The following is a 20,576-nucleotide window of genomic DNA, read 5'->3' on the forward strand; positions in this document are numbered from 1 at the left end:
TGGACATGGCAAAGTAGTTGAGGGAAAACTCCACAAGACCTTAGCACTATGCAAAGAATTATCGGAAATGGAGGCAGCTGGGAGCAGAAGTAGTCTTCCCAAGAGAACCTCACACCATTTGTTGTCTGGTAGCAAAAGAACAGTGCAGAAAACAGGTATATAACTAGCATTATATAGACTGAACAGGTTTTATTTAGAAATAAATATGCATATACAAATACATATATGCATTCAATGACAACTATTAAAATTAAAGGTCATTAACTTAAAGGAGAGTGGGCAGAAATATATGGGAGGACTTGGAGGGAGAAAAGAAAAACGATGTTGTGGCTAGATAAAAGTAAAATAAAGAATTTTTCATCATAAATTGACAAATTACAGTATGGAGAATTATAGAATATGAAGTAGCCTTTTTATGATTTGTGAATGGAATGTATAATAGTAAAATCAGATGATTTAACAAAATACCAATGATTTTTGTGGTAACAACATTTTAAATTTTTTCTTAGTAGTTGTGAAATATGAAACACACTGTTATTAAGTATACCCATTACACCCTGAGATAGATTTCAAAGCATGTCCAGTCTTTGTGCCTTACTGTTATTTTGTATTCTTTAGTATCATGTCTTCCTTCCTTCATATACCACACGGGTGATTATCATTCTGTGCCCTATTGCTATAAGTTAGTTATTTAAATTGCATGCTTAAGTAAGAATTACATGTGGCTTCTTTCACTTAGCACAATGCTTTACAATTATCTTCATATAATTACAAATAACAAATTTGTCCTTATTTTTTAGGTTTAGGAGTATTCTATTAAATATACATGATAGAATGGCTTAGATGAAAAATTCCGGGAACAGCAGATGCTGGCGAGGATGTGGAGAAAGAGCAACACTCCTACATTGCTGGTGGGATTGCAAGCTGGTACAGCCACTCTGGAAATCAGTTTGGTGTTTCCTCAGAAAACTTGACAAAGTGCTACCTGAGGAACCAGCTATACCTCTCCTGGGCATATACGCAGAAATGCTCCAACAGGTAATAAGGATACATATTCCACTATGTTCATAGCAGCCTTATTTATAATAGCCAGAAGCTGGAAAGAACACAGATGTCCTTCAACAGAGGAATGGATACAGAAAATGTGGTATATTTACACAATGTAGTACTACTCAGCTATCAAAAAAATGAATTCATGAAATTCTTAGGCAAATGGATGGAACTAGAAAGTGTTATCCTGAGTGAAGTAACCCAATCACAAAAGAACACAGATGATATGCACTCACTGATAAGTAGATATAGCCCAAAAACTCAGAATAAACAAGATACAACTCACAGACCACATGAAGCTCAAGAAAAAGGAAAACCAAAGCATGGGTGCTTCAGTTTTTCTGAGAAAGGGAACAAAATACTCACAGAAGCAATTATGGAGACAAAGTGTGGGAGAGAAACTGAAGGAAAGGCCACCAGAGACTGTCCTACATGGGGATACATCCTATAAACAGTCACCAAACCTCAACACTATTATGGATGACAAGAAGTGCTTGCTGAAAGGAGCCTGTTATGACTGTCTCCTGAGAGGCTTTGCCAGAGCCTTACCGATACAGAAGCAGATGCTAGTGGTCAACCATTTTACTGAGAGAGGTGTCCCCAATGGAGGAGTTGGAGGAAGGACTGGAAGAGCTGAAGGGGTTTGCAGCCCCATGGGAAGAACAATGATGTCAGCCACCCAGATGTCCCAGGGCTCCCAGAGACTAAGCATCAAGTAGGCTTCATCCCAGGGATGCAGGGATGGTTCAATATAAGGAAATCCATCAATGCTATCCACTACATAAACAAACTCAAAGAAAAAAAAACCATATGATCATCTCATTAGATGCAGAAAAAAGCATTTGACAAAATCCAGCATCCTTTCATGCTAAAAGTATTGGAAAGAACAGGAATTCAAGGCCCATACCTAAACATCATTAAAGCAATATACAGCAAACCGGTAGCCAACCTCAAACTAAATGGAGAGAAACTTGAAGCAATCCCACTAAAATCAGGGACTAGACAAGGCTGTCCTCTCTCTCCATCTCTTTTCAATATAGTACTTGAAGTTCTAGCTAGAGCAATTAGACAACATAAGGAGGTCAAGGGGATACAAATTGGAAAGGAAGAAGTCAAATTATCACTATTTGCAGATGACATGATAGTCTACTTAAGTGACCCAAAAACCTCCACCAGAGAACTCCTACAGCTGATAAACAACTTCAGCAAAGTGGCTGGTTATAAAATCAACTCAAGCAAATCAGTTGCCTTCCTATACTCAAAGGATAAGCAGGCTGAGAAAGAAGTTAGGGAAATGACACCCTTCAAAATAGCCACAAACAATATAAAGTATCTTGGTGTGACTCTAACCAAACAAGTGAAAGATCTATATGACAAGAACTTCAGGTCTCTGAAGAAGGAAATCGAAGAAGACCTCAGAAAATGAAAAATCTGCCATGCTCGTGGATTGGCATGATTAATATAGTTAAAATGGCCATCTTGCCAAAAGCGATCTACAGATTCAATGCAATCCCCATCAAAATCCCAACTCAGTTCTTCACAGAGTTAGAAAAAGCAATTCTCAAATTCATCTGGAATAACAAGAAACCCAGGATAGCTAAAACTATTCTCAACAACAAAAGAAATTCTGCGGGAATCAGTATCCCTGACTTCAAGCAATACTACAGAGCTATAGTGTTAAAAACTGCATGGTATTGGCACAGTGACAGACAAGTGGACCAATGGAATAGAATTGAAGATCCAGAAATGAATCCACACACCTATGGTCACTTGATCTTCGACAAAGGAGCCAAAAACATCCAGTGGAAAAAAGATAGCCTTTTCAACAAATGGTGCTGGATCAATTGGAGGTCAGCATGCAGAAGAATGCGCATTGATCCATTCTTATCTCCATGCACTAAACTTCACTCCAAGTGGATCAAGAACCTCCATGTAAAACCAGACATACTGAAACTAATAGAAAAGAAACTGGGGAAGACCCTTGAGGACATGGGCACAGGGGAAAAGTTCCTGAACAGATCACCAATAGCTTATGCATTAAGATCAAGTATTGACAAATGGGACCTCATAAAATTACAAAGTTTCTGTAAGGCAAAGGACACTGTTAAAAGGACAAAACGGCAACCATCAAATTGGGAAAGGATATTCACCAACCCCACATCTGATAGAGGGCTAATATCCAATATATACAAAGAACTCAAGAAGTTAGACCCCAGGGAACCAAATAATCCTATTAGAAAATGGGGTACAGATCTTAACAAAGAATTTTCACCTGAAGAAATTCGAGTGGCTGAGAGGCACTTTAAGAAGTGCTCAACATCATTGGTCATTAGGGAAATGCAGATCAAAACAACCCTGAGATTTCACCTTACACCAGTCAGAATGGCTAAGGTCAAAAATTCAGGAGACAGCAGGTGTTGGCGAGGATGTGGAGAAAGAGAAACATTCCTCCACTGCTGGTGGGGCTGTAAGATGGTACAACCACTGTGGAAATCAGTCTGGAGGTTCCTCAGAAAACTGGACATGAGATTACCAGAGGACCCTGCTATACCTCTCCTGGGCATATACCCAAAGGATTCCTCAGCATGCAATAAAGACACATGCTCCATTATGTTCATAGCAGCCTTATTTATAATAGCCAGAAACTGGAAAGAACCCAGATGCCCCTCAAAGGAGGAATGGATACAGAAAATGTGGTATATTTACACAATGGAATACTACTCAGCAATTAGAAACAATGAATTCACAAAATTTTTAGGCAAATGGTTTGATCTGGAAAATATCATCCTAAGTGAGGTAACCCAATCACAAAAGAATACACATGGAATGCAATCTCTGATAAGTGGATATTAATTAGCCCAGAAGTTCTGAATACTCAGGGCACAAATTGCATAACAAATGACTCCCATGAAGAAGTATGGAGAGGGTCCTGATCCTGGAAAGGATTGATCTAGCATGGTAAGGGAATATAAGGACAGAGAAAAAGGAGGGAGGTGATTGGAGAAGGGATGGAGAGAAGGTTTATGGGACATATGGGGAGGGAGGATCTGGGAAAGGGGAAATCATTTGGAATGTAAACAAAGAATATAGAAAATAAAAATATTAAAAAACAAAGATAAGAAGAAAGAAACCCTCATACTTTGTTGCAAATTTGCAAGTATTTTAACTTGTTCCCAACTGAGCAGTCAAATTTTCCACTATTTTATACATTTAGTAAGTAGTTATTGGTCTTAATATTCCCCTTTCCGTTGAGTTAAAAATAATTACAGAGAGTTGGGAAGTAAATTAGCAGGGCACAGTAAGGAGCAGCTTTGTGGGTATTGTAAATAGTTAATGATCTTAATACTCCTATTTTTGTTGAATTAAAATAATTGCAGAGTTTGGGAGCCAGTCAGAAGGGCACTGTAAGAAGCTGCATTGTGGGTGTTAAGTCTCAGTGGAGGCTCTGGAGGTGGGTGTGGGTGGTGACTGTCCAGCAATGTGAGTGATCACTCTACACAGCCAGGCAGAGCTGGTTGACATGTTATCACTGTTGACATGCCAGATGGGAAACTCAGTTTAGAAGAATGTGAAAGCTGGTGATTTCTCCTTGCTATTATGTGCATCCCTGTAATCCTGCTGAACCTCATTTCAGGAACTCTCTTCCAAAGTTACTGTCATTGTCCTTTTCAAGTAGGTTCTAATAGAAGTGAAGTCTTTATTAATGACCCCAACATAATTCACTTCAATTTCTTTCTTGTACTACAGATATTCTCTTTACCCATTGCTTTTTCCTTTGACATTATTAAAGACATACATTATTCAATGCATTAATATGCACATCATGTAATAAATATATTATGATTTGCAAATATGATGTAGGATAGAAATACGTTTGTCAAAACATATATATTAAGGATTTTTGTTTTACTTATATAACCTCAGCTCCAAAAGCTCCTGCTCTGAGTATTCATGTGTGATTGGGGCTGTATTAGTGACAGAAGAGGAGGAGAGATGAGCTCCACAGATGAATAAACAATAACAGAAACAAGAAGTCTCCTGGTCACACTGAGTCTCTAACGACACAAACTCCATGTTTATATATCCCATATGACCCTCTCAGCGATTATCTGAATGAAATAATTCTCCTCTTCTACCATATAAAGGATCAAATCTCAGAGATGGCCAATAATAATCTCTACCTCAGAAAAATCGGTTATTAGTAATACTTTTTAACTTATCTTTTTATTTTTACTTAAAATGCTATGGTTTCAACATGTTACTTCTCACTTGCAATGGTAAAATAAAGCCAACATAATAAAAGCATTAAAGCGAACTAACGTAAACTGCATATGAAAATCAGTAAAAGGCTATAAGACAATTTGAAATAATAATCATTTGTGTTTGTTTTTTCCAAGAATTTATGTTGTACTTTGGGGCATTCTATTAAATGAAATGACATCAATATCATTAAGGAGGTCACTCCTAAAATATCAGTTCTCTCACAAGAGAAGAATCCCAGAAGAGCAAACGGACTGATGGTGATAAATTTTATATTTAGAAAACTGATAGATATTTGAAGACTGTTAAATCTCACAATTACCTAAGATTTGAGTGAGGAAATCTTGCTGGAAAGCTCTTTGTATGCCAGCTATCCCAGAGCCCTGGGAAAGTAGGTAGAGTCAAAGGAAAGGAAGCCTGTGTGAATAGCCCAGACTCAGGGTTCCCTTTACAAGGTCCCTGGGAAGGTAGAAACATCCACTGAAAGAAAGCCTGTGTGAAGAGCACATATTGATGAGCTTCCAATACTTCCTCAAATAATCAGGCTACTGTCCCACCACACATATGATGTCTGACAGTAGGAGGATCTGAGAAGAAAAACAAGAGACTAAGAGAGAGGAAGATAAGGGGGAACTCAGGAGAAGAAAGTGAAAGAAAAAGATATAGTTGGCTCATAAAACTATATCGTTTACATTATTTCTATTTATTTCTAATAAATATTTATTTCTATAAATGTTGTAGATTCTAAATAAATGTTGAATTCATAATTTGTCTCCAAGAAATCTTCAGGTGTTTGTTTCGAATTCTGTTTTTTATCCCAAAACAGAATGTGAATTATCTACCCAAAGGCAATTTAGGTAGTTTTACTAAAGGATTGTTAGCTTTGTTTATTATGTGGTGATGGCTTATACTCTTAAGTTATAAGCAAGTTTAAGTATAAAATTGTTTACTGAATAAATGGACCTTTGGTTTTTCTTTTAATTTTCTTTTGATTTAATTATTTTCTTAATAATTTAATTTTTAAAACCACTTAATCTAAACGCAGTGTGGACTCTCAAGAAATGCAAGCATTAAGGATCAAAAATTTAATGCTATACATCCCTACCTTGTACAGTTAGATTTATGTGGTGAGTCCTTTGAACATCAAATCCTTCAAAAGGTGCTTGTGTTCAGTAGAGACCCTGTACCCTGGTTTTCTGAATGGAATCATTCTGTAAATACAAACAATATCCAATAAGTTTGAGAAATACTACTGCAGTCTAGAATACTTTACTGTCCCTTTGCCTAGTGTCAGATCCCCAGGAAGCCAACTGCTTCTCCTCATTACATGACCTCAACCGAACACTCTTCTGAGACAGCTTCTCAAATCTGACCTCTGACTTCTATCTTTAATATACGTCAGTCTCTTCACTTTACCAAAAATGAAATTACCCTCACATATACACTCATGAGACCATTATATTTATGCATTACTAAATCTAGTAAGGCTTAAGTTTAGTCTAGGACACAATACAAAATCCTAGACATATATTATCTAATTTATTAGAAAACAATACCATTCTGATATGTTGTTTTGTTTCTTGTTTTGTTTTTGTTTTAAGTCAGTTTGTTTGTTCTCAATAAGGCTCAGGGAAATGGTATTTCAAAGGAAAGAACTTAAAAATAGAAAGGCCAGGATCTAGACTCTGATGTTTCTGGACTTAGTTATCTAATGCTTTCCACTTTGTGGACAGTAGAAGTGTCATTTTTTCCTATTTGTAGCCACCTCTGAATTTTAACCTAAGTTGACTAGCAAGCTAGTTACTCTCACATAAGTCTAAGGAAACTAGACACTTAGGAAAAAAAACCTGAAGGCAACCCCTCATTTGACAAATAGTCAGAAGGTCATATGATCAGAAACTCTTCTGGCCTAAGAGTCTAAAGAACCCTGAGCACTGTGCTGTGAACATCAGCATTGCACTGCATGTCACTAAAGCATCTACAGCTGCCTACAGCTGTTCTCCTAGTCCAATTTCACCTAAGTACTGATCATTGTGTGTTTGGAGCTGCACAAAACATAGTGATATGCCAGACACGTGAAAAGGTCTTGCTCTTTAAAGTCATCCACATATTTTAAGTAATAGTCTTTCTAACCAGTGATATTTTAAGTTGAGTGGATGATAAACTGAGCAAGATGTTGTGTAGCATTAAGTCAGTGATCTAGTTTTGCACCGTCCTCTCACCCATATATGCCCTAATTTATCAGAGTATAGAAAAACCCTAAAAGCTCTCATCAGACAGACCATCAATAAAGACAAAAATCCAACTATGTTGTATCTGACAATTGATCCTCAAAGTGAGGTCAGTTTGAGTTCACAAATTAAATTGTTTGAATTTGTGCAAATATTAATAGATCAGGATTAAATCTTATGCAAAAAAAAAGAAGTGCTTGTGTTGGGTGTCGGAGGGGACCGACATCAACTTCTGTATGGAAGTCCCTGCACTAAGCAGTAATTTGCCTCAGGAAAAGGGGCTCTGCACCAACCAAAATGAACTCTGCCTTCTAAAAAACACCAACAAGCTAAAATAAGTTATTGAACAGGGGTGACTGTGAATCCCCAGCTTCTTAATGACACAAAAACATGATAAAGAAGTACAATTGCTTCATTCATAACAAGTGATTTGAAAAGAGAATGACAACTGCTTACCTTAGCACCCAAGTCAGGTAAGTGCATTTGGTGTAATACGGAATAAAATAATACATATTCCAAGGCTATGAAGCCATGGTACAAGTTTGAAGTATTCAATGTATGACAATATGCACTGCCTTGTTTCCAATTCAGAAGTTAGTTATTAATATGTATCTTAGTTATAGCATTGGTTATAGTTGTTCACACTGTTGTATGACATTGGGTTCTGGGTCTACAGGAAAAAGTTACATCACAGCTCACGTATATTGCTGGTCTGGAAACTGTGGGAAATAGTGTACTACTAAAAGGCTGAAAAGATGCCTTACTCAGTACAGGCCTTGCTCCACAAGCATGAAGACTCAACTTAATATTCCAGCACATGTATAAAATGTTGAGCCTGGGTACAGCATGCAACTATTATCCTGGAAATGTGGGGCCATTGGCCCACTGCTATATTAATTGAGCAGTCCCATGTTCATTGAGACCTTACCTCAAAAAATGGGGTGTAGATTAACAGAGGAAGACCATGACACAAAGCTCTAACTTTCATATATGCACACACACATGTCTGCACATAACCCCCTCCACACAAGTGGATATACACAATGCACATGTATACAACAGACGCCCCCCCCCACGAAACAGAGAGAGGGGGGGGAGAGAGAGAAAGAGAGAGAGAGGGGGAGGGAGGGAGGAAGGGAGGGAGGGAAGGAGGGAAGGAGGGAGGGAAGGAGGGAGAAGGAGAGTGAAAGTGAGAGGGAGTCGGAGTCGGAGTTGGAGATGGAGAGGGGGAGAATATCTTTATATATGACAGAGTCTATGCTGAAATTTTGTGGATCAGCCAAGAGAAGTTTGAAAGTGCTGAAACAGGCCTGATAGCAAGAGAGTACATAATTTGCATTGAGTTTTGCTGATCTGATAGGATTAGGATGAGGGGCTGGAAGAGGAAGGCCAACTCTGTAAAGTGAAGATTTCAGTGCATCCTTCTGAAAGCTACGTTCATCATCTGCCCAAACTTAACAGTAGCACTGAGACAAGGGGGGATGATTTCACTTTTTCCTATGTATTCAAGAATAGTGATCAAGAAAATTTAATTATTAAAGCCACAGAAACAAAACAAGTGGCAGAAAACACTACTTCGTACTTACAGGAATGAAGTCAAGTTCTTACCAAGGCGTTTCCCGCTTTGTGCCCTAGGGCTCATGACTTTATTCTAAGTTTGATGTTTTCTTCTGTCTATAAAATGGATTTATGGGGACCCATCCCATATACAGTCACCAAACCCAGACACTGTTGTGGATGCCAACAAGTGCTACCTCACAGAGGCCTGATATGGCTCTCCTGAGAGGCTCTGCCAGTACCTGACAAATACACAGGTGGGTGCACTCAGCCAACCATTGGACTGAGCACAAGGTTCTAATGGAAGAGTTAGAGAAAGGAACCAAGGAGCTGAAGGAGTTTGTATCCCCAAGGAGGAACAACAATATGAACCAACCAGTACCCCAGAGCTCCCAGGGACTAAACCACCAACCAAAGAGTATACATGGAGGGACCCATGGCTCCAGCTGCTATGTAGCCGAAGAAGGTCTTGTTGGACATCAAAGGGAGGAGAGGTCTTTGGCCCTGAGAAGGGCCCATGCCCCAGTACAGGGGAATTCCAGGACAGGGAAGCAGGAGTGGTGTGTTGGTGACGAAGGGGAATGGGGAGATGGGATATTTTCAGAGGGTAAATCAGGAAAGGGGATAATATTTGAAATGTAAATAAAGAAAATATCTAATAAAAAAAAACTCAACAAAGCTTTAAAAATGTCATTCTGTCCTTGCCTTTAGCACAAACCCTCTCCCACATCTGGAAGGAGCTCACTCATTCTTGCTTCCATGATTCTCCAAATACAACACTGTCAGATGTGACAAGGTTCCTGCTCTGCCTAATCACCTAATCATTTCTCTGATTTGAAATGCCTTGAAGAACTCATTAATAATCTTCTCTTTTCCACAAGTGAACATTCAAACTTGCATGTGAATCACATCAAGTCCTTGTTCCCTTTAAAGCTGAGATCTAAAAGTAAAAACAAACCCAAACATTCTGCCCCATCAAACTAAGGACAACTAGGTATGAGTGAACACAGAATCCAGTACTGGACCCTCATGCCCTGCTTGAGCGGGATGGGATTTCCCTTTGGGCAAAGTCATCCTCAGCTCATGTTGCTGGTTACTGACTAAAGCTTAACTGTGCAGTAGTTAATACATACAGCTAAACTTTGACAAAGGCAAAATCTTTTTAGCCTCTAATTCATAAAACCTCCTAATTTTTTTAAACCAACTTCTCTATTTTAGAGTGCCCACGGGGATAATCACAGCAGCTGTCTTAACCACATCTGCTTTATTTAGATAATAAGCCTAAAAGGCCAGGGGTGCCTTTGCAGTTTCTATCTATAGCACTGACTACAAGACACTGAACATTTGTGAAACACTAATACTAGGTTTGCATCCTCTTGTAGCATCCTTGGGGCAGCCCAGGGGCTACATTAGAGTCAAGTTCTATTTACATTTACTTGGATTTCAATATTGATTTCAGCTCTAGAAATTATAGGCCATTAGTGCATCATTTAGAATTTTCTCTTCTTGAACAATTTTAGAGACACCTTTCTGGTATTTAATTCAACTTCTGAATCTACACATGAACTTCTCTACATCTAATGCCAATCATTGCATTACAATTCTCTTAAAGGGATTACTGGGTAGAAGAATTTGACAGGGATGGTTCATGATTTGTATATAAAAGCAGAAATACTTTAAAAATATGTTTACTGTTTCATAGCTGAGGAGAAGCAATACCTAATACTAGTACACAGGTAGAGAATTTGAACACAAAGACTATGCAGTAAATAAGGAAATAATTCACATTGAACCAAAACCAGGTGAACATCACAAAATGCATTTCTAATATTTATCTAATATTTATAGATTTGGTTTATTCATCATAGACTTACTGAATATTTTGTGTTATAATAGTATCTGTCCCAAAGTGCAGATTTTTCTACTTGCTTCTATTGTGTGTTATAATCTAAATTGTTTTGTAGTATGATAAGGTACTTGGAAAATTTAACACAATTGTGTAGTGATACCTTCATGTTTGTTACACAATCATGTATGCCTGATGAACACAAACTCCCTCCATCTGTAGGTTCTGTACCATAACATCATGCCACTTACTGACCCTTCCATGCAAATATATGCAAAAATATGAGTATGCAAAACATACTCACATTTTTCTCTACTGAAGAAACTGTTTGCAATGTCATCTGTGAGCCATGCTGCATCATCAGACCATGGCTCTTAGACCATTCATGGTAATTGTTACATGTTAGCAAATATTCATAGTAATTGCTACATATTACCAAAGATAGAGGGAGGAAGTAACATTTGTAGCAGGTAGAAAACCCATCTGTTATAGAGGAAAAGACACATGTGCCTGGGAGGTGAACAATGGTACCTGAGAATGGGAGGCAGGGAAGGTGTGACCTTAGATAATGTCCTCCTGGTTGGTAAGAGAAAAACAATGATTACAGAGCTGACTGAAGAGCGGGGGGCATCTAAGAGTTGCATAAAGCATTCTTTTCAACTGAGAATATCCTTATCACTTAAAGATGAAACAACACACTTGTTCTTATGAATATAAATGTGAATATAATATGAAGAAAGTGGGCTGTGCTTCCAGGGTAATAAATTTTACTGGTGAAGATGGCAAAGAGAGGATGTGGAGAGCATGGTGGTGGTTTCTGACCTACAAATAGGTTCTGGCTTAAGAACGTGTTCCTGAGTTAAGAAAATCTCAGCAGGGCATCTTCAAAAAAAAGAGGGATGTGGGCACACAAAAACTGGAGTAGCTGAGAACTGTTAAAACAATGCCATTAGCAGCTCAAGAAGTTAGAAAACATAACAAGTGAGCCTTCACCAGAGTCTATCCTTCTCACAATGCCTAGTGAGTATGAGATGGACAGACAGAAGCTGCCAGGTGAGCAAAACTGGTCCAGATCTCAGCTCAACAAAGCCTGATGACAGATACAGCAGGGCTCTTGGAAAAAGAAATAGGGCAGTGTAGGAGTATTGGGTGGTCAGAAGAAGGGCCGTTGTCTCTTAGCATGGTCCAGGGACAAGCTAGCGACTGTAAAAGCAGAGTGAGAGAATGCTGACAGGAGATTCTAAAGTGGCATGAACAGAGAAAGGAGAGAGATGTTGCGAGTTGTGCGGACCCGTGCTATTCTGGCACACACAAATATGACAAGACCAAGGGATTCACAAAGAGAAGGAAAATGTGGAACCTAGAATTTTAAGTTCCTCATTTTCATTTATATTCTGAACAGCTTTATAGTAAATTTACCCAGAGTAAGGTAAGGCCTTACAGCCTGCTATACGTGCAAAGCACACTATACAGCTTGCTACTGTCCTGACATCTGAGAGAGAATGTTTAGAACCTAGCAGAGATGCCTCAGCCAACTTACGATGATTTCATGAAGCTCTGTGATCTCCATAACTGTGAATGCTATCTTTGTTCACATTTATTGCTTGACTTTAATAATTCTTTTGTCAAAGATGCCTTCTTAGGTCTGGACTGAGAGCTTCAGCCATTGCCATTAGGAAATTGGGTCTCAGTGACTTGTAACCTCCTTCTTCACAAATTTATCTTTATAAATGTTAAGAGCAAAATTTCTTGTTGTTATTGTTCTTACCACCAGACCAAACCTCAGTGCCTGGACAGATGAAGCATGTAATACACATTCCCAAATGAATCACAGGAACATACAGAAGTCAGCTTCCGAATGATTATGGCACCAAGTATGTCCTCTTATTCAGAGCTATGCTGCACATGAATATTGAGAAGTCAGAAAAAGAAGCATCAAGGAAGCAGGAAGGCACAGGTCAGCTACAGCACACCCTGCCCTGTCTGCTGGAGACAGTTCTGTGAATCTACATGCTATAATTACATCATTTAGTGTTACAAATGTAACAATGTACAAGTCAAGGTAAGAAGTTAACAAATGATAGAAACCACAGCAATTGTACCAATATACTACACAGACACTCATGCAAAATATGGCTTGTCTGTTTCTCTTTACAGATACTGTACTTTCTCCTTTTTGCCTACAGAAAGCAGATTCTGCCTCCTAATGTGAGGTATGACTGACCAGCATCATTCATTTTGTGTTCCGGGTTCACAGTTAAAGTAAACTTAACTCAGCCACAAATGTTAGGATGTCAGGACAAGCAATCTGGTAAAATAGATGCTATTATGTAAACAATAGATAGGTAATGCATATGTTGTAGTTATGCTGCATAAAGGATTAATTCATAGCCTTGTGACGACACAATCCATGGCTATATATTGCAACACACTACGTAAAATAACATGCAATGTTACACTTGCAGATCATTTACTTCCAGAATATTTTAAAATAAACAACTATTTAATTGGACTTTTAGACCCACTCAACAAGACGACTATCATGTGTGGTATTGGAAACCTAACTAACGACTCAGTGATAGTGAAGTCATGGTTATTTGAGGAAAATCTAAAATCACTAATTACTAAAGCACCATAATCCCTAACAATCTATAAACATTTATTCCTATACTCATGAGTAAGTATAGTCTTCAGCCCTCATCAAGGAAACTTCTCTTTGCATCAAAATATATAAAACAAACAAACAAACAAAAAATCCCAAATTAAAAAAAAACACAATAATTCAAAAGGGAGAGTTGTTGAGATAAGACTAAATAGATACATTTATAAAAACACTCCTGCACCTAAGTCTCGGAAAACATTGTAGGAGAGGGGATGGAATGAAGGTATGAGCCCAACGATCAAGGAATTTATGTACGATTGTGTCTTCTACTAACACGAGAACCTACACCCATAAAGTCTCACCAACTTTACCATCCAAAGATGAACTAAACAAGGATAGCACCAATGAGCAGTCCAAACAGGATGAATAGAAGCTTATGAGACCTCAACAATGCACAAAGTGCTATAGGTAACCAAGGAAAGCTGGGAGCAGGAGAGGTGGCCTTCCCCAGGGAAGAGCACACCTATCAGTTGTCCAGGGCCAAATGGTCAGTCCTGAAAACATTCATACAAGTAACATTAAACAGATTGCACAAATTATATTTAAAAATATATATTTATATGCAAATACATATACAAATGCAACAACAATTAGTAAAAAAATGATCCAAGAATTTGAAGGAGAAAGGGAAGGGGTTTAAGGGAGGGCTCAAAGGGAGGAAAGGAAAGGGAAACAATGTAATAATTGTATTATTACCTCAAAAATAAAAAAAAAAAAGATATTCAGCCTTGTTGACCATCAGGAAATGAAACTGTGAAAAGCAAACCAATGGTTAAGCAGAAATATTGATTTTACAGTTTAAAGATACAAAGACAGTGTACTATTTTCAAATGACTAATAATTTCCTGCATTTACAGTGAAACCATATGAGAATATTTTACAGTAAGATAGAATAAGAAATATCCATCTGAAAAGCAACAGTTTTATTTCCCCAAACATGCAACTAAGTACGTGATTAAAGCTTATTGCCCACTGCACTAAAATATAATCCACACATAGCCATTAGTTAATAATCTGAAGCAACATTTGGGTAATCAGGATGCTGCCCTTAGGCTTCTGAGCGGCGCCCAGTTTTCTGGAGCCCTGACCAGCTGGACAGGTGACTTCAGCTTGGTTTCTCAATCTCAAAGACTGAGACAGTAACGGTAAAATGAACCTCAGGGTTGTGGGGATGTAATTAAATCATAGAGATAAGTACTGATAGTGGTGCCTGGCAGACAGCAATAGGCTGTCTATCATTGTCCTTAGTATCTACATAATTGTAATTAACAATTGATACTAGGCAGACATCCATGGCACAAACTTAGACATTTCTGAGTGAACTAAATTTTTAGTTGCCATAAAAATATTCCTTGGAGCCCATCAGTTGTCTCTGCCTGTTAATTAGCTTCTGATATATCTCTGATCACACTAATTATTTTGATTAAAGCAGTTTTAAAACTGTAAATTACATCAAAGGTTTTATAGAAATAGACGAGTAAGTTATAGGCTTTTAGTTATTATGTATAGAATGATAATTATCCTATTCATAATCACCAAATTCATTCCAATTATACATTTCAAATTTATCTGGAGGTCAATTATTATTGGAAATAAAATGATTTCTAGACTTAAACCCCTGAAAGTTCAAATGTCAACATCAGCCAAATGTTTGAAAAAACTAACAAAATTATGTAAACCTTTGAAATAAACTTGATATACATTCAAAGTTTTTATCTCTAACATTTTTATGTTAAACCAAAATAAGTTTTGAATCTAAAGAATCAGACAAGAGCTGTGAGATTTATTCACCATAAGTGCTCAATAAAGATTGATTAGTTCAATGAGCAGCTGAGCTCATTTACTTCTCGGCTGATGTGGTGATCTATGGAGATCTTGGATAGATTCATTGCTATTAATCATAATAACAATAATGATATTCTATACCTGATGTAAACAAAGAGAGAAAATAATCAGGCATATAGTGAATTAATACAATACCTTTAAAATACTCTTCTGCTGCTGTCTACGATTTCTTTCCTGCCTGTTGAAAACATGGCATGGAAAAATGGTATACTGTTATCTGTATTTTTACCCTCACCTGGACCTGCTGTTCTGATTGTCTCATCTGTGCAGTTTTCATTAGCACCACACCACTAATTTTTAACTCACCACTTTATTATATAGCATTTAATAAATAATAATTATATAATAAATTTGAAATGCTTTATTATATAGCATTGTGGTCTCTGGGGGGAGAAAAAAAAACAACACCTAGCACCACGTGAACTAACTATGTGCTGTTTGAAGTTTATGTTGGATGTGAGAAGCATCTCATTTTGATTGACTGTGCCCAGGTGTACAATACAGAAAGAGAGGGCTCTTATCTCTGCTCTCTGTGGTGTGGTAACATGATGGTACAGGTTTGATGGAGAGGGTGAAAGTTTGTCAGGGATAGGGCAACACAGTGATTATGAACAACCCTCCCTAATGATGACACCTGATAGTCAGTCAGTCATACTCGGAGTTAGCCTGGAAAAACCTCAGAGGTCGGTCCCTGCTATTAGGGCTCTGAAGCTCCTTGCTGCATCAAAGGGCCATTGAGGACAGAAAATGATGGCGGCAATAAGAAAGCCACTTCAAAGTCTCAAGACAGTGGCTGCCACATCCTGACTGCAGATTAAAGACTCTACCTGGAACGTAGGCCTTGCCTCATATTATTATGCCTCTCCAGGTCTTAATGGTTACAAATGTATCAGGCATTTGTGGCCTCAATTAGATCACTGAACTCACGAATCTTCCCACCCAATGTCTGCATCCATGTGGAGGTCCCCACTTGGTTTATGATAGGAACATCAACTAACAATTGTTAATATCTCTGAGGGATAAAGGGATTTTGCCGCACCTTCTTATCAGAAATCCACCTCCCATCTCTTCCATCCTGACCTTGTGACGTGTACCAACATTTACCAGAACACAATGGAGACAACCTAGAATATGAGACATCAGGTAATAATTTGTCTCATGTCTGTTTAATAATAGACCACGTTTTGGATGCCCTATAAAACATGAACAACGTTTGAAGTGAAAAGATAATCCTGTGAGCTTTCCTATGTATCCTACATGTTCTTTCTCATGCCAGTGATCCTGGGTGCCTTACTGAACTATTCTCCCACTTATCCGGAGACTGCTCATCTCTTGCTGTCAGAACTGTTACAGAGATTCTTGGTTGCTTATGCAGTCCCTCATCTGACACCATCTTCACAGATGCTCAGTGAGCTGGACTTGTTAATGTGTACTCTTATCTAATAACAGATGACAGGCCCAAACTAGTTAAGTTACCACAACAGAAACAGATGATTCTTCAACAATTTTTAAGATATCATACTGTGAGTTACTTTTGAGGGTTTGCTCCATGTGGTTTACCAGCCACTGTTACAATAAAGGAAAGGAATCTATTCCTGGTTCTGTGTTCTGAAGCTAACATCTGGATTAAAAGTATCAGGAGAAATAATGCTTCTGAGTGTTTCCTGGTGACCCATTCATGAGCTGAAAAGCTTGGAAAGCTAAGAGGCTTCAAAGCCTTGCTCAACTATTGCTTCTAACGTCTATCATCCTTGTTCTCCAAGATCTTACATAAAATCTAGGCTAGCAAGAAAGACAAAGAACAGAGACAGCATGAGAATTCCCCACCTCAAGTACTCAAGATGACTTTAAGAGATGTTGTGCTTCACCAGGTACAGAACAGGAAGCAAAAGATACAGAACTGGGAGTTTTCCATTTAAATGTCCCATTTCTCTTTGATGAGGAAGATATGCTAACAAAGGATGACATCTATATTGTACAAATAGAGTCCTTGGTTCAAACACTTTCAAAAATTCCTTTAATTTCAGAAAAAATAAAACCCAAAAACTATGGAACTAAAAACCAGGAACTAAATGTTTGTAGCTTTGCCACTTTTAACTTGAAAGAGAAGTCAGGGTTTTTCTATTGCTTTATACAGCATCATTAATAAGCTTTTATACAGAATAAGAATTATTAAGATGTGAACTGTTGAACCACAAAAATGCGTGGCATGAGGGATCGTAGGAAGTCTGGAAGCTGTAACATGGTATTAAATCAAAGACCAGGTGAAGCACGTGCTGAGTACTGAGTGGAACAGAGTCTGCCGAGGCGTGGTTAATGGTCAGAGACTCTTGAGGGAGCACACATGGGGCTACTTCCTGTCCTGAGAGAAGAGTCTGCGGAACACAGCAGGGAACACAAAACTTCTCTGGAGAAGATGTGGGAGTTACATCTTAGGACAAAGAAAACTGGGAGGGACAGGTCTCCTTCACTTTTGAAAATGTCAGCTTGGGTTGGCTGAGATGCCTGCTCAAGACATAGGCCACCTTCCTCCAATGACCTGAGTTGGATGCTCTAGACCTTCATGGTGGATGGGGATAACCAACTTCCTCAGGCTGTCCCCTGACTTTCACATGGGTGCCCATTGATGAGCACAACTGCACACAACCACTCACACATGCACACATACAAATACACACTCGCACACAAACAAGATTAATTATTAACAATTCATTAAAATTTAAAGACCATTTCAATTTGCACCTTTATTAAAAGTGCTAGTCTTATCTATTTATTTATTTATTTATTTATTTATTTATTTATTTATTTATTTTAAAGTTTGGATGTTTCAAGCCATTATATTTTAATTTTTACAAACTCTCATGGTCTTACAGAGTTAACTAAGGTGATTTCATGAAAAATCATCTTTTATGATCCTATTCTTAAAGTCTCATGTGCTTTTAGTTACCAATATCAAAACCATTTTTACAGGGTTGCTGATTGAGAAATTAGGCATAGTATAAGTTTCAGTGACTAGGCAAAATTCTAGAGATCTATTACATATCACAGAGAGTATATATAGTTAGCAGTGTCCTGCATTTTTTATTAACAAATAGTGTATTCACACTTAAATTTTAATGGGTATCTAATCCTACATAAAGTATGGAGACTAAAAGGGCAAATCAGTCCATATAGTGCACTGGGGGAACAAACAGATACGACAAAGAGCTGATTTTACAGCTCTATTAGAGATGTATTAACAATCAGTAGTGACTTTCTTGCAAGAGAAGACAAATCTAAAGCTTGCAGGTGATTACCATAGTGATGGCAAGAGTTGGAAGAAGTTCTGCTGGGTCCTGATGATTGTGACAAAAACTGATGGAACTCAGGTAGAGAATGGAATTATTAAAAGGTTTCAAATATTCATGTTTTGTGTTTCATAGGCCAGCATTAAAGTATGAATGAGGGACTACGCTGAGACAGTTTGTTACTAAATCCTCAGCAGGCTTACAGTGAGGAAGCCAAACAACAACAAAACACAGCACACCTTTACAGAATGAATCCATCAGCACTCAGAGGAAGTTCCCCACTTCCCCACATACCTCATGACTTTCCTTTCCTTTACTCTGAGGAAGATCCACTCTCCAGTCCTCAGTTCATCAGCTCCTCCTCTCTAAAACCTACCTTCATCTGTGCCTTTCCTACAAACATAACTTTTGCCTGAATTAGTGAATTTCTCATTAATCATTTTGAAACATTTCAAATAATTTCAAAAACATTATGTGAACATAGTGAATGGCTCCAGATGTCTGCTTTGAAATGGGGGCAGTCATTAGAAAGACAGAGTCCTACACTATGTAATGGCTGGTGATCCACCCTGCCTTCCTTGGACTAGCCAAACAGTCATGGAGTCATTTCACCTACTGCACTGAGGGTAGTGACCAGGACAAAGACCAGATGCATAAGATGCCTGTGTGAATGTCTTCTCTTTTCCCTGTAAATACTTCAAACTGAAGAAGGCAAATATAACTACCTAAAAAACAAAAATCCTTTGCTTTTTAATCAAATGGATTTATTATTATTACAGCTCAATAGATGACATGCTTTCAAGATTGTCTCATAATTTCTAACTCTCTTGTTCTTTTGAACATACCCCCACATTATTTAATGAATGTCTTCTCAGCTGTCAATAGCAAAACAGAGTAGGAGGTGAATTCAGAAAGCCAGTGGGACATATATCACTCATGGAACCACCTAATCAATATGACTGAACCCCTTCCTCCTCTGCTTTCATATAAATATAATCAAAAGCTCTCATTTTTATTCACTCTTGCCCTTATGTATAATAGATTAAAGTTGCCCTTTTCAAGCCTTAAAAAAATCTCTGGTAGAAACAATAGTTAGGATTTCATCCACATACACAGTAATATAGCTACAGAAAGGAAACACAACAATAAGGAATGAATTACTCATGATTTTTTGATGTCTAAAGGAAGTGAAAGTTCAACAATGACCATAGTTACCCTTAATCTTCTGGTACAAGGAAAATCAATGAATCCCTGTTAAATGCTAACCTTTGAGCAACCTTCAGAACACTCTGAATTCCAGAACTTCAGGACAAAAAGATAGTAGACACATTTCTATGCACAACACTCAAAATAATTGAAAAGAATATTCATTAAATGTGAAAATGAAACTATTTCCCCAGTAATGTCACTAGTCACCTGTCTCTCTCATTGCTTCAATGCAGTATGATGCAGTCAAGTATGGATAATGAAAACATCATTTTCAATTTGCAGGATCAAGATGAGAGATCCTTTCATGTTGTCAACACTTAATATTCAGTACAAATTCATAAATATGCGTGTCTAATATTAACAGAAAGTAAAGTGGTGGGGATAACCTACACAGGCTCAATCTGTGTTAGTCATAAGAAATATTACATAATTAATAGGATTATGGTACACTGTTATTATCATCTTACCAAGTTTACTGGCTTCATGCTCATGGTTGACAGCACTCAATTACTGATGAAGAGGTGTAAATACAGAAAAATCATTCAGTCACTTCATGTCTGAGGATGGGGCACTCTCTCATTTATTCTCTACTCTGCAAAGTGGCTGAGTTGCATCCTACAGAACTGGAA

The 20,576-nt window shown here is 37.9% G+C and overlaps 1 protein-coding gene across 1 annotated transcript in view; it reads right to left on the reverse strand.

Moving 5' to 3' along the window:
* Dlgap1 (DLG associated protein 1) overlaps window positions 1-20,576 on the reverse strand; it is an 865,098-nt gene that overhangs the window by 704,509 nt on the left and 140,013 nt on the right. Inside the window, exon 3 of the mRNA XM_052192730.1 lies at window positions 6,416-6,521. The gene's annotated coding sequence lies outside the window, so the exon portion shown is untranslated. The remainder of the gene's footprint in view (window positions 1-6,415; window positions 6,522-20,576) is intronic.

Source organism: Apodemus sylvaticus, chromosome 9 (genome assembly GCF_947179515.1).
Source record: "Apodemus sylvaticus chromosome 9, mApoSyl1.1, whole genome shotgun sequence".
Lineage (NCBI taxonomy): Eukaryota > Metazoa > Chordata > Mammalia > Rodentia > Muridae > Apodemus > Apodemus sylvaticus.